The following is a 13,118-nucleotide window of genomic DNA, read 5'->3' on the forward strand; positions in this document are numbered from 1 at the left end:
GTGGGCGTGCTGGAGTGATTATCAAGCATGACTAAAAATCATGTGGGCTCTGCCCGCGCAAGTTCGAATCTTGCTGCTCACGACTTGCATTTTTTTATCTTCTTTTCATCATTTAGTGGGCATGGCTGAATGGTTGCATGAATAGAAAGCGCTCAACTAGAAATCTCGAATCTTACTGCTCAGAACTTGGACTTGATGTATTATTCAATCAGTGGGTGTGCCGGAGTGGTTATTGGGCATGACTAGAAATCATGTGGGCTTTGTCGTGTAGGTTCAAATCTTGTTGCTCATGACTTTATTATTTTTATCTTCTTTTTTCATTTAGTGGGCATGACTAGAAATCATGTGTCGAATCCTGCTTACTACTTGGATTTTTTTATATTCTTTTTATCATTTAGTGGGCATGGCTGAATGGTTGCATGACTAAAAAGCTCTCAAGGCTAGAAATCTCGAATCTTGCTCACGACTTTGACTCTTTTGCCTACACAGGTTCGAATTCTGCCGCTCGCATGAATAGAAAGTGCACACGACTAGAAATCTCGAATCCTACTACTCAGAACTTCGACTTTGTACTTTTCAATCAGTGGGTGTGCTGGAGTTGTTATTGGGCATGACTAGAAATTATGTGGGCTTTGCCCGTGTAGGTTCGAATCCTGCTACTCACGACTAGCATTCTTTTATCTTCTTTTCATCATTTAGTGGGCATGGCTGAATGGTTGCATGAATAGAAAGCGCTCACGACTAGAAATCTTGAATCATAATGCTCACAACTTCGACTTGATGTATTATTCAATTAGTGGGCGTGCCATTCAATCAGCGGGCGTGCCGGAGTGGTTATCGAGCATGACTAGAAATCATGTGGGCTTTGCCGGGTAGGTTTAAATCTTGTCGCTCATGACTTGTATTATTTTTATCTTCTTTTTTCATTGAGTGGGCATGACTAGAAATGGTTATCGGGTATGACTAGAAATCATGTGGGCTTTGCCGGGTAGGTTTAAATCTTGTCGCTCATGACTTGTATTATTTTTATCTTCTTTTTCATTGAGTGGGCATGACTAGAAATGGTTATCGTGCATGGCTAGATATCTTGAATCCTACTGCTCATGACTTCGACTTACTATGTTTTTCAATTAGTGGGCGTGCCGGAGTGGTTATCGGGCATGACAAGAAATCATGTGAGCTCTGCCCGTGCAGGTTCGAATCCTACCGCACACGACTAGAAATCTCGAATCCTACTGCTCAGAACTTCGACTTGTTTATACTTTTCAATCAGTGGACGGTGCTGGAGTGGTTATCGGGCATGACTACAAATCATGTGGGCTCTGTGACACAATCGCACTTTCGAAGGCAGCGGACTTAGCGATTGTGCGGCACTCACTTTCCAACGACCCAACGATAGTGAGATAAGCCAATTTGTTCTTGCGTCGCCTACGGCCAAGCGACGTATGATCGAGCCTCTAGCCTCAGTTTTAAAAGAAGGTTTTAAGAAGGTTTTAGAAAACGAGGATACTGAGGCATTTCATGTATGACAGGACATGACAAAGGTTTGGCTTGTCATGGGCATGCGGCCATGGGCAACACGCCCTAGACGAGCATGACCGTGACATCCTCCCCCACCTAATTGGTTGACGTCACTATCAACCGACTACTTTCAAACCTTGCGATGTGGGTAGCGGCGGAGTTCAGATCTTCGGCGAGTTTCCAGCTGGTTTCCTCTGTAGGGAGATTCTTCCATTTTACAAGGAATTCACGAATCGTCCGTACAGGTCTTCCTATCTTCCTAACCCTGTAGGCTAGGATCTCCTCTACTTCTTTGGTTTCTCGTTGTTTCAGATTGATGCTCGGTCTCGTGATTGCATTTCGTTGGTCGTCGTCTGGGTCGGGGTAGTAGGGCTTCAAGTTGCTCACATGAATTACTGGGTGGATTTTCATCCATGCGGGTAGTGCGACTTGGTAGGAAGTAGCTTCGATCTTGTTAAGGACTTCAATCGGGCCTTCATATTTTCGAACTAGTCTCTGGTCCTTTCAGCTGCGAAATCTGATCTGTTCTGATTTCAGCTTGATGAGAACTTGATCTCCTGCTCGGAATTGAAGGGGACGACGCTTCTTGTCCCCCACTTTTTCATATGCTTGGAAGCCTTTTCTAAATATGCCCGGGCTATATCTGTTGTTGCTTCCATTCTTTTGTGAAGTTTTGAGCCTGAGGGTTTTTTCCTGCATAAGGATGATCGATAATATGGGGTAAGGCCGGTTGTCGTCCACTTACAATTTGAAGGGACTCTTTCCCGTAGACGAGCTTGTCTGACAATTGAAGCAAAATTGGGCGACATCTAATAGTTGTATCCAGTTCTTCTAGCGAGCGTCGACGAAGTGACGTAAGTATTATTCGAGCAAGCAATTGAACCGTTCTGTCTATCCATCGGTTTGAGGGTGATAACTCGAGGAGATGTTTAAGGTTGTTCCCAAGAAGGCGAATAACTCAGTCCAGAATGTCCCAATGAATCTTCCATCCCTATCGCTGATGATGCTCGACGGAATGCCCCATAACTTTACAATGTGTTTAAAAAATAGTTGGGCTGTGAGTTCTGCCGAGCATAATTTGGGAGTGAGGACGAACGTCGCAAATTTTGTGAATCGATCTACGATAACCAAGATGGCGCCATATTCCCTGACTTTTGGGAGGTGTGTTATGAAGTCCAGAGACACACTTTCCCAGGGTCTTGTTGGCATAGGCAGAGGTTCCAAGAGTCCTGAGACTTTGGCTTTCTCGACATTGTCCTGTTGATAGATGAGGCACGTCTTGGTGTATTGCATGATGTCGTCTCGCATGTTTGGCCAGAAGTACCCATTTTTTATTAGGGCGTATGTTCTTTGCCACCCAGGGTGGCCGGCCCATAGGGTATCATGACATTCTTAAATGAGTTTCTTCCTCAGTTCTCCCGCTCTTGGGACGTACAATCTGTTTCCTTTAGTCATCAGGAGGTCTCCCTCAACCCAAAACTGTCGTGTTTTCCCAGCTTTAGCTAGTTCGACGACGGCTTTGGCCGATGGGTCTTTATGCAGATGTTCTTTGATAATGTCGCGCATCGATCCATCGATCTTACTTGAGTGAATATGGGCTAGCATGCACAGGGCCACATGTTCGCCCTTCCGACTCAGTGCGTCGGCTGCTTGATTACTTTTCCCTGCTTTGTGTTCGAACTTGAAGTCGAATTCGGCCAACGCCTCCTGCCACCTGGCTTGTTTTGCCGTCAATTTCGGTTGATCGAAGAAGTGGCAAATGGCGCTATTATCAGTCTTCACCACGAACTGTGATTCCAAGAGATACTATCTCCAGACTCGTAGGCAATGGACAACAGCCAACATTTCCTTCTCGGGGACAGTGTATCTCCGTTAGGCATTGTTGAGCTTTCGACTTTCGTAAGCGATGGGGTGGCCTTCCTGAATAAGGACCCCACCTAGGGCAAAATCGGAAGCATCTGTTTCTATTTCAAATGGCTTTGTAACATCTACCAACCCGAGGATAGGACCCCTCGTCATGGTTGTTTTCAGATCCTTGAAGGTCATTTGACAATTATTTGACCACGTCCTAGGGTGGTCTTTCTTCAACAGCTCTGTCAATTGGGCGGCTCGTCGTGAAAACCCTTTGACGAACCGCCTATAGTAGTTGGCTAATCCTAAAAAGGACCGCACCTCGGAGACGGAAGTAGGAACCTTCCATTCCTGGATAGCTTTTATCTTATCGCTATCCATGCTGATTTGTCCACATTTGACGACATGTCCAAGGAAGTTGATGCATGTTTGTGCGAAGGCACATTTTTCTTTCTTGACATATAGTTGGTTCTGCCGCAACTTGTCAAACACCAGCTTCAAGTGCACTTTGTGTTCCTCCAGGATTTTGCTGTAGACAACTATGTCATCGAGGTATACTATAACGAACTGGTCCAAGTATTCGTAGAAAACTTGGTTCGTGATGTGCAGAAAGTAGCTGGGGCGTTTGTCAAGCCAAAGGGCATTACTAGGAATTCGAAGGCCCCACATCTTGTTACACACATCGTCTTGGGCTCGTCCCCTTCGGCAATACGTACTTGGTAATATCCTGATCGCAAGTCCAACTTCGTGAAGTATTTGGCCTCATGTAGCTGGTCGAACAAGTCGGATATTATCGGTAGTGGATATTTGTTGCCTACCGTCACCTTGTTTAAGGCTTTATAGTTTATGCACAGACGCAACGTCCCATCCTTCTTCTTCTGGAACAATACGGGGGCCTCGTAAGGTGCCTTTGCCGGGCGGATGAATCCCGCCGTCAACAACTCATCCAGTTGTTTCCTCAATTCGGCTAGCTCGGGCGGAGCCATCCGGTATGCGTTCTTTGCTGGCGGTTTAACCCCGGGGAGGAGTTCGATTTCGTGATCAATGCCTCGACGAGGTGGTAATGTTTGGGGTAAGCTCTCTGGCATTATGTCAGCATAACTGTTTAGTACCTCCTTGATTTCATTTGGGACAGTTTCTTCGGTGGTCGCTTCTTCGATCAGTGGTATGGCCATAAATGTAGGTTCCTCTCGTGCGAGTCCCCTTTTTAATTGTATGGCCGAGATCATTCGAATGTTACCTGGTTGCTTGATGTTTGCAGGTATAACTGTGGGGTTGCGGTCGGTGATCACCAAACATTTCGCTAGTGGCATTGGGATAACTTTGAGCTCCAGGAGGAACTCCATCCCAAGTACCACGTCGAAGTCGTCCATGCGAACCACGACAAGGTCTAGCTCCCTTGTCCAATCCCCTATTTTGAAGGGGACTCTTTTGGAAACTCCCACAATAGGCAAGACCTCAGAGTTGACAGCTTTCATTTTCCCCAAGTCCTTTCCTATGGTGAGTCCCAATCTTCGGGCTTCTTGATCGGCGATAAAGTTGTGGGTTGCTCCTGAATCTATCAGAGTGCTCTTGCTCGGTTGAGAATTTATTGCCGCGTCTACGAACATGAGTCCTTTTCTATTATCTCCTTCGGTTCGACCTTCTGTTGGAGGGCTGACAAGAATTTAAGCGCGCCCATTCGGGGATTGTCTTGATCTTCCTTCTTGTCTAACATAGACTCGACCCTTGCGTCATTGCTCTCTTGAATAGACACTTGGAGCGTAGTAAGAGAGACCCGATGAAGACAGTAGGATACTTTGTGGGGACCTTTACACAGCATGCATTGTAAAGGCGTCGTCGGGTGGTTGCTTTGATGGTAAGGTCCTCGAGATGTCCCCGCTTAATTGTTCTGAGGAGGTCTATCCGTCCATCCGCTTAGTTTGTCGTTACCTCCGTTCGGTCTGTTGGGGCTTCCATTTCGATGACCTGGTGGCTTGTATGTTTTGCCCAAGTGTTTGGGGCCGATGTAGTTCTTCTTTGGGATCCCGCTTCGTTCCCACAGTCTAGGAGTCTCTCGGCGTAGGCCATTGCGGCAGCGAGGGTTTGAACCTTGTTCTCATGTAGCTTTGTTTTGGCCCACGGCTGTAACCCATTTATAAAGAAGAACACCTTGTCCTTCTCTGCTGTGCCCCTGATATCTAGCATTAGGGTTGAGAACTGTCTGACATAGTCTCGTATGTTTCCAGTATGTTTCAGGGCTACTATTTTCTCCATTGCTATATGTCCTGCGTTTTCGGGGAGGAATTGTTCCCTCAACTTTTTCTTGAGGTCCTCCCATGAGTCGATGGTGCACAATCCATCCTCGATGTCTTGCACCTTCGTACGCCACCACAGTTTGGCGTCGTCTACGAGATACATCAAGGCTACAGTCACCTTCTTGTCGTCGGTACAAGCCGTTGTGGCTTTGAAGTACTGTTCGACATCAAAGATGAAGTTTTCCAACTCCTTGGCGTCCCGATTCCCTTTGAAGGCTCTAGGGTCTAGGAACCTCGTTTGTTGGATCCTGCATTAGTTTGCCCAGCTGTGACGTTCTCCACGGCTTTCATGGTCACTTCAATTCAAATGCTCATGGAGGCCATTCTTTCTTGGATGTCGTCGATTGTTGTTCTTAATTGATCACCTAATCCGTTGAACAAACTCATCATTGTATTTTGTAGGACGTCTAACTCTTCGCCACGTCCATCTTTGTGCGCGACAGAGATATCTAGACTACAAGACGGTTTTGGGCTGCTCGTAGGAGCAACTCTTTCTTCGAGCAAGGTCACTCGAAACATCAGTTCTGCGATTGGCAACCCATCCAGGCGGGTGGCCATTGCGTCGATTTCTACGACTTTCCCACTCAATTCGGTCACCCGTGCTTCCAGGAAGTGGAGGGTGTCAGGGACTTCTTTGAGGAACAGCATTTCCTCCTCTATTAGCGTAAGCCGGTCGACTTGTGCTTTGGGTGTCGACTTTGTCACCGTCATGATTTCGGTCTTTACGATGTTACGGAGCTAATAAAGCTCTGATACCACTTGACACAATCGCACTTTCGAAGGCAGCGGACTAGTGATTGTGCGGCACTCACTTTTCAACGACAAGTGAGCAGCCAATTTGTTCTTGCGTCGCCTACGACCAAGCGACGTATGATCGAGCCTCTAGCCTCGGTTTTAAAAGAAGGTTTTAGAAAACGAGGAGAGAGAGAGATTTAGAAAGAGAGGTTTTTGAAAGAGACGCTATATAAGCAAGCAAGAGAAAGATAACAACGACTTAGCATATATAACCTTGGGTAGGGAGAAGTTGACAACTAGTCATATCCCCCTATAGTTCATTCTGAGGCATTTCATGTCTGGCAGACCTAAACATGATATTTTTGAGGCGTCATACACCCTAGAACTATAAAAGGAAAAACACTAGAATGGAAAGACATGACAAGGGTTTGGCTTGTCATTTGGACTCTGCCTGTGCAAGTTCAAATCTTGCCGCTCAAGACATGGAATTTTTTATCATCTTTTCATCATTTAGTAGGCATGGATGAATGGTTGCATGACTAGAAAGCGCACACGACTAGAAATCTCGAATCCTACTACTCAGAACTTCGACTTGTTGTACTTTTCAATCAGTGGGCGTGTCGAAGTGGTTATCGGGCATGATTAGAAATCATGAGGGCTTTGCCCGCGCAGGTTCGAATCTTGTTGCTCACGACTTGGATTTTTTTCTTCTATATTCATCATTTAGTGGGCATGGATATTGCATGACTAGAAAGTGCCCACGACTAGAAATCTCAAATCCTACTGCTCAGAACTTCGACTTGTTGTATTTTTCAATTAGTGGGCGTGTCGGAGTGGTTATCGAGCATGACTAGAAATCATATGGGCTACGTTGTTGTATTTTTCAATTAGTGGGCGTGTCGTAGTGGTTATCAAGCATGATTAGAAATCATGTGGGCTCTACCCGCGTAGGTTTGAATCCTGCCGCTCACGAATAGGATGTTTTTATCTTCTTTTAATCATTTAGTGGGCATGGATGAATGGTTGCATGACTAGAAAGCGCCCACGACTAGAAATCTCGAATCCTACTACTCACAACTTCGGCTTGTTGTACTTTTCAATTAGTGGGCGTGTCGGAGTGGTTATTTGCTGCTCACGACATGAATTTTTTTTATCTTCTTTTCATCATTTAGTGGGCATGGATATTGCATGACTAGTAAGCGAACACGACTAGAAATCTCGAATCCTACTGCTTAGAACTTCGACTTGTAGTACTTTTCAATTAGTGGGTGTGCCGGAGTGGTTATTGGGCATGACTAAAAATCATGTGAGCTATGCCCACGCAGGTTCGAATCCTGCCTCTCATGACATGAATTTTTTTATCTTCTTTTCATCATTTAGTGGGCATGGATATTGCATGACTAGTAAGCGAACACGACTAGAAATCTCAAATCCTACTGCTCAGAACTTCGACTTGTTGTATTTTTCAATTAGTGGGCGTGTTGGAGTGGTTATCGAGCATGACTAGAAATCATATGGGCTACGTTGTTGTATTTTTCAATTAGTGGGCGTGTCGTAGTGGTTATCGAGCATGATTAGAAATCATGTGGGCTTTACACGCATAGGTTTGAATCCTGCCACTCACGACTAGGATATTTTTATCTTCTTTTCATCATTTAGTGGGCATGGATATTGCATGACTAGAAAGCGCATACGACTAGAAATCTCGAATCCTACTTCTTAGAACTTTGACTTGTTGTACTTTTCAATTAGTGGGCGTGTTGGAGTGGTTATTGGGCATGACTAGAAATCATGTGGGCTCTGCCCGTGCAGGTTCAAATCCTGTCGCTCACGACTTGGATATTGTTTATCTTATTTTCATCATTTAGTGGGCATGGATATTGCATGACTAGAAAGCGCACATGACTAGAAATCTCGAATCCTACTCCTTAGAACTTCGTCATATTGTATTTTCCGATTAGTTGGCGTGCAGGAGTGGTTATCGGGCATGACTAGAAATCTCGAATCCTACTCCTTAGAACTTCGTCATATTGTATTTTCTGATTAGTTGGCGTGCAGGAGTGGTTATCGGGCATGACTAGAAATCATGTGGGCTCTACACACGCAGGTTCGAATCCTGCTGCTCCCGACTTGGATATTTTTATCTTCTTTTCATCATTTAGTTGGCATGGATGAATAGTTGCATGACTAAAAACCGCACACGACTAGATATCTCGAATCATACTGCTCAGAACATCGAATTGTTGTACTTTTCCATTAGTGGGCGTGCCGGAGTGGTTATCGGGCATGGCTAGAAATCATGTGGGCTATGCCCGCGAAGGTTCGAATCCTGTTGCTCACGACATGAATTTTTTTATCTTCTTTTCTTCATTTAGTGGGCATGGATATTGCATGACTAAAAACCGCACACGACTAGATATCTCGAATCCTACTGCTCAGAACATCGAATTGTTGTACTTTTCAATCAGTGGGCGTGCCGGATTGGTTATCGGGCATGACTAGAAATTATGTGGGCTATGCCCGCACAGGTTTGAATCCTGCCTCTCACGACATGAATTTTTTTTTTTATCTTCTTTTCATCATTTAGTGGGCGTGCCGGAGTGGTTATCGGGCATGACTAGAAATCATGTGGGCTCTGTCCGCGCAGGTTTGAATCCTGTTGCTCACGACATGAATTTTTTTATCTTCTTTTCATCATTTAGTGGGCAGGATGAATGGACTAGAAATCTCGAATCCTACTGCTCAAAACTTCGACTTGTTGTACTTTTCAATCAGTGGGCGTGCCAGAGTGGTTATAGGGCATGACTAGAAATCATGTGGGCTATGCTCGTGTAGGTTTGAATCCTGCCACTCATGACATGAATTTTTTTATCTTCTTTTCATCATTTAGTGGGCATAGATATATTGCATGACTAGGAAGCGCACACGACTAGAAATCTCGAATCCTACTGCTCAGAACTTCGACTTGTTGTACTTTTCAATCAGTGGGCGTGCCGGAGTGGTTATCGGGCATGACTTGAAATCATGTGGGCTCTGCCCGCGCAGGTTCGAATCTTGCCGCTCACGACATGAATTTTTTTATCTTCTTTTCATCATTTAGTGGGCATGGATGAATGGTTGCATGACTAGAAAGCGCACACGACTAGAAATCTCGAATCCAACTGCACAGAACTTCGACTTGTTGTACTTTTCAATTAGTGGGCGTGCCGGAGTGGTTATCAGTCATGACTAGAAATCATGAGAGCTTCGCCTGCGCAGGTTCGAATCCTACCTCTCACGACATGATTTTTTTTTATCTTCTTTTCATCATTTAGTGGGCATGTTTATTGCATGACTAGAAAGCGCACACGACTAGAAATCTCGAATCCTACTACTAACAACTTCGACTTGTTGTACTTTTCAATTAGTGGGCGTGCCGGAGTGGTTATCAGGCATGACTAGAAATCATGTGGGCTCTGCACGTGCAGGTTCGAATCCTGTCGCTCCCTACTTGGATATTTTTATCTTCTTTTCATCATTTAGTGGGCATGGATATTGCATGACTAGAAAGCGCACACGACTAGAAATCTCGAATCCTACTACTAAGAACTTCGACTTGTTGTACTTTTCAATGAGTGGGTGTGCCGGAGTGGTTATCGGGCATGACTAGAAATTATGCGGGCTCTGCTCGCGCAGGTTCGAATCTTGTCGCTCACGACATGTATTCTTTTTATCTTCTTTTCATCATTTAGTGGGCTTGGATGAATGGTGAATGGTTGCATGACTAGAAAGCGCACACGACTAGAAATCTCGAATCCTACTTCTCAGAACTTTGACTTGTTGTACTTTTCAATCAGTGGGTGTGCCGGAGTGGTTATTGGGCATGACTAGAAATCATGTGGGCTCTGCTCGTCCAGGTTCGAATCCTACCGCTCACGACATGAATTTTTTTTTTCTTCTTTTCATCATTTAGTGGGCATGGAAATTGCGCACATGACTAGAAATGTCGAATCCTACTCCTGAAAACTTTGACTTGTTGTACTTTTCAATAGTGGGCGTGTCGGAGTGGTTATCGGGCATGACTAGAAATCATGTGGGCCCTGCCCGCGCAGGTTCGAATCTTGCCTTTCACGACATGAAATTTTTTATCTTCTTTTCATCATTTAGTGGGCATGGATGAATGGTTGCATGACTAGAAAGCGCACACGACTAGAAATCTCGAATCAAACTGCACAGAACTTCGACTTGTTGTACTTTTCAACTAGTAGGCGTGCCGGAGTGGTTATCGGGCACGACTAGAAATCATGTGAGCTATGCCCACGCAGGTTCGAATCTTGCCTCTCACGACATAAATTTTTTTATCTTCTTTTCATCATTTAGTGGGCATGGATGAATGAACCAGAAATCTCGAATCCTATTGCTCAGAACTTCGACTTGTACTTTTCAATCAGTGGGCTTGCCGGAGTGGTTATCGGGCATGACTAGAAATCATGTGGGCTATGCTCGTGTAGGTTTGAATCCTTCCACTCACGACATGAATTTTTTTTATCTTCTTTTCATCGTTTAATGGGCATGGATATATTGCATGACTAGGAAGCGCACACGACTAGAAATCTCGAATCCTACTGCTTAGAACTTCGACTTGTTGTACTTTTCAATCAGTGGGCGTGCCGGAGTTGGTTATTGGGCATGACTTGAAATCATGTGGGCTTTGCCCGCGCAGGTTCGAATCTTGCCGCTCACCACATGGATTTTTTTATCTTCTTTTCATCATTTAGTGGGCATGGATGAATGGTTGCATGACTAGAAAGCGCACACGACTAGAAATCTCGAATCCTACTTCTCGAAACTTTGACTTGTTGTACTTTTCAATCAGTGGGCGTGCCGGAGTTGTTATCGAACATGACTTGAAATCATGTGTGCTCTGCCCGCCCAGGTTCGAATCCTGCCGCTCACGACATGAATTTTTTTATCTTCTTTTCATCATTTAGTGGGCATGTTTATTGCATGACTAGAAAGCGCACACGACTAGAAATCTCGAATCCTACTACTAACAACTTCGACTTGTTGTACTTTTCAATTAGTGGGCGTGCCGGAGTGGTTATCAGGCATGACTAGAAATCATATGGGCTTTGCATGTGCAGGTTCGAATCCTGTCGCTCCCTACTTGGATATTTTTATCTTCTTTTGATCATTTAGTGGGCATGGATGAATGGTTGGATGATTAGAAAGCGCACACGACTAGAAATCTCGAATCCTACTACTAACAACTTCGACTTGTTGTACTTTTCAAAGAGTGGGCGTGCCGGAGTGGTTATCGGGCATGACTAGAAAGCATGTGGGCTCTGCCCGCGCAGGTTTGAATCCTGACGCTCATGACATTTATCTTCTTTTCATCATTTAGTGGGCATGGATGAATGGTTGCATGACTAGAAAGCGCACATGACTAGAAATCTCGAATCCTACTTTTCAAAACTTCGACTTGTTGTGCTTTTCAATCAGTGGGCGTGCCGGAGTGGTTATCGGGCATGACTTAAGATCATGTGGGCTCTGTTCGCCCAGGTTCGAATCCTGCTGCTCATGACATGAATTTTTTTATCTTCTTTTCATCATTTAGTGGGCATGGATGAATAGTTGCATGACTAGAAAGCGCACACGACTAGAAATCTCGAATCCTACTACTCAGAACTTCGACTTGTTGTACTTTTTAATCAGTGGGCGTGCCGGAGTGGTTATCGGGCATGACTAGAAATCATGTGGGCTATGCATGCCCGTGCAGGTTCTCGAATCCTACCACTCACGACATAATTTTTTTTAATCTTCTTGTCAACATTTAGTGGGCATGGATATATTGCATGACTAGGAAGCGCACACGACTAGAAATCTCGAATCCTACTGCTCAGAACTTCGACTTGTTGTACTTTTTAATGAGTGGGCGTGTCGGAGTGGTTATCGGAAATGATTAGAAATCATGTGGGCTCTGCTCGCGCAGGTTCGAATCCTACCGCTCACGACATGAATTTTTTTATCTTCTTTTCATCATCTAGTGGTCATGGATATATTGCATTACTAGAAAGCGCACACGACTAGAAATCTCGAATCCTACTGCTCAGAACTTCAACTTGTTGTACTTTTCAATCAGTTAGTGTGCCGGAGATGTTATCGGACATGACTAGAAATATGTGGGCACTGCCCGCGCAGGTTGGAATCCTAACGCTCACGATATGAATTTTTTTTATCTTCTTTTCATCATTTAGTGGTCATGGATATTGCATGACTAGAAAGCGCACACGACTAGAAATCTCGAATCCTACTCCTTAGAACTTTGACTTGTTGTACTTTTCAATAGTGGGCGTGCCGGAGTGGTTATCGTGCATGACTAGAAATCATGTGGGCTCTGCCCAGGTTCGAATCCTGCCGCTCAAGACATGAATTTTTTTTATCTTCTTTTAATCATTTAGTGGGCATGGATGAATGGTTGCATGACTAGAAAGTGCACACGACTATAAATCTCGAATCCAACTGCTCAGAACTTCGACTTGTTGTACTTTTCAATTAGTGGGCGTGCCGGAGTGGTTATCTGGCATGACTAGTAATAATGTCAGCTCTGCCTGCGCAGGTTTGAATCTTTTCTCTCACGACATGAATTTTTTTATCTTCTTTTCATCATTTAGTGGGCATGGATATATTGCATGACTAGAAAGCGCACACGACTAGAAATCTCGAATCCTATTG

The 13,118-nt window shown here is 44.6% G+C and overlaps 6 non-coding genes across 6 annotated transcripts; all 6 read left to right on the forward strand.

Annotated features, from left to right (window-relative positions):
* TRNAF-AAA (transfer RNA phenylalanine (anticodon AAA)) lies at nt 1–82 on the forward strand. Its single transcript has one exon. It is a non-coding gene; the product is annotated as a tRNA-Phe (tRNA).
* A 7,212-nt stretch (nt 83–7,294) lies between these two features.
* TRNAS-AGA (transfer RNA serine (anticodon AGA)) lies at nt 7,295–7,376 on the forward strand. Its single transcript has one exon. It is a non-coding gene; the product is annotated as a tRNA-Ser (tRNA).
* Nucleotides 7,377–8,663: 1,287 nt separating this feature from the next.
* On the forward strand, nt 8,664–8,745 carry TRNAS-AGA (transfer RNA serine (anticodon AGA)). The gene has a single exon. It is a non-coding gene; the product is annotated as a tRNA-Ser (tRNA).
* Nucleotides 8,746–8,990: 245 nt separating this feature from the next.
* On the forward strand, nt 8,991–9,072 carry TRNAL-AAG (transfer RNA leucine (anticodon AAG)). Its single transcript has one exon. It is a non-coding gene; the product is annotated as a tRNA-Ser (tRNA).
* Nucleotides 9,073–9,388: 316 nt separating this feature from the next.
* Nucleotides 9,389–9,470, forward strand: TRNAS-AGA (transfer RNA serine (anticodon AGA)). The gene has a single exon. It is a non-coding gene; the product is annotated as a tRNA-Ser (tRNA).
* A 1,574-nt stretch (nt 9,471–11,044) lies between these two features.
* TRNAS-UGA (transfer RNA serine (anticodon UGA)) lies at nt 11,045–11,127 on the forward strand. The gene has a single exon. It is a non-coding gene; the product is annotated as a tRNA-Ser (tRNA).
* Nucleotides 11,128–13,118: the final 1,991 nt, after the last annotated feature.

This window comes from Cucurbita pepo, chromosome 19 (assembly GCF_057944985.1).
Source record: "Cucurbita pepo subsp. pepo isolate OVF chromosome 19, ASM5794498v1, whole genome shotgun sequence".
Taxonomy (NCBI): Eukaryota; Viridiplantae; Streptophyta; class Magnoliopsida; order Cucurbitales; family Cucurbitaceae; genus Cucurbita; species Cucurbita pepo.